Genomic DNA, 1,722 nt, shown 5'->3' with positions numbered 1-1,722 from the left:
TTAATAGATAGCTTGGTGTAAACCTGGTCTCTACTCATCCTCTTCAGTTAATAGAGAGCTTGGTGTAAACCTGGTTTCTACTCATCCCCTTCAGTTAATAGATAGCTTGGTGTAAACCTGGTCTCTACTCATCCCCTTCAGTTAATAGAGAGCTTGGTGTAAACCTGGTCTCTACTCATCCCCTTCAGTTAATAGAGAGCTTGGTGTAAACCTGGTCTCTACTCATCCCCTTCAGTTAATAGAGAGCTTGGTGTAAACCTGGTCTCTACTCATCTTCTTCAGTTAATAGATAGCTTGGTGTAAACCTGGTCTCTACTCATCCCCTTCAGTTAATAGAGAGCTTGGTGTAAACCTGGTCTCTACTCATCTTCTTCAGTTAATAGATAGCTTGGTGTAAACCTGGTCTCTACTCATCTTCTTCAGTTAATTGATAGAAGACAAAATACAAGTTTCAATTTATCAAGGCATGAAATCATAAATACAGCAGAAATGTACAGTGTCTAAGACGAAACAGATTTTATGTAAATATATTACATTACATCGTGAAAAATATAGACCATGGACGACTAGACTGAAATGTAACTGAAGATATGAGACACAAACATTCTGCCCACAGTAAAGGACATTTTGAGTCTGGGGTCCAACACACAGCAAAGCCCATTATAACACATTATCAAGCTCAAAACGCAGGTCTGTTTACTCTCTTACAGCGATGACATATTTACATGGTTTTCTTTACACACAGCAATAAGATATTTACAACATCCTGTTACACACACATCAGTTTGTTAGCTTTCAGGCATGTTCACTTGCGGTGTGTCTCAGTGCAGTATAACTGAGCGTCCATTTTGTTTTTCCGTGTATTAGTTCTTGAACATGTCACACAGAAGTTTCTCCATGGGGGTGTTGCCGATGGTCCTGTGGAAGAAGAGGAGCTCGATCCGCTCAGAGCTGACGAAACGCAGAGAGGGCAACAGCAGGAGGAGCTTCCCAAATCTACGCAGAGAGAAACAGAGAGGGTGGTGAGTTATACGCTTTGAATTTACAACAAAGAGAGATTCCATCAATGTCCTGAAGTGTCTAAAAACAAACAAAATAAAAACGGATTCCAATTCTGTTAGCAGCTTTCAAAATAATACCAAGATCAAGTCATTTACAGATCCATAACAGTGAAATTTGATTTCACAGGCCATTTTAACATCCTCTCGTTCTTCAGGTTAGTAGCTAGATATATATACAGTGGAATCCAGATCCATGTGGATAAAAGGCCATAAAGGTCAGGGAGGCTGTGTAGGCAGGTCAGGGAGGCTGTGTAGGGAGGTCAGGGAGGCTGTGTAGGGAGAATGTGTAGGGAGGTCAGGGAGGCTGTGTAGGGAGGTCAGGGAGGCTGTGTAGGGAGAATGTGTAGGGAGGTCAGGGAGGCTGTGTAGGGAGAATGTGTAGGGAGGTCAGGGAGGTTGTGTAGGGAGAATGTGTAGGGAGGTCAGGGAGGCTGTGTAGGGAGAATGTGTAGGGAGGTCAGGGAGGTTGTGTAGGGAGAATGTGTAGGGAGGTCAGGGAGGCTGTGTAGGGAGATCAGGGAGGTTGTGCAGTGAGATCAGGGAGGTTGTGTAGGGAGATCAGGGAGGTTGTGCAGGGAGATCAGGGAGGTTGTGTAGGGAGATCAGGGAGGTTGTGCAGGGAGATCAGGGAGTTTGTGCAGGGAGATCAGGGAGGTTGTGC

At 44.3% G+C, this 1,722-nt stretch overlaps 1 pseudogene; it reads right to left on the bottom strand.

The window, feature by feature from the left end:
- Window positions 1–443: 443 nt before the first annotated feature.
- LOC116364624 (photoreceptor-specific nuclear receptor-like) overlaps window positions 444–1,722 on the bottom strand; it is a 7,509-nt pseudogene continuing 6,230 nt past the window's right edge.

This window comes from Oncorhynchus kisutch, unplaced genomic scaffold (genome assembly GCF_002021735.2).
Source record: "Oncorhynchus kisutch isolate 150728-3 unplaced genomic scaffold, Okis_V2 scaffold1111, whole genome shotgun sequence".
In the NCBI taxonomy this organism is placed as follows: Eukaryota; Metazoa; Chordata; class Actinopteri; order Salmoniformes; family Salmonidae; genus Oncorhynchus; species Oncorhynchus kisutch.
This window is presented reverse-complemented; position numbering and strand designations above follow the sequence as displayed.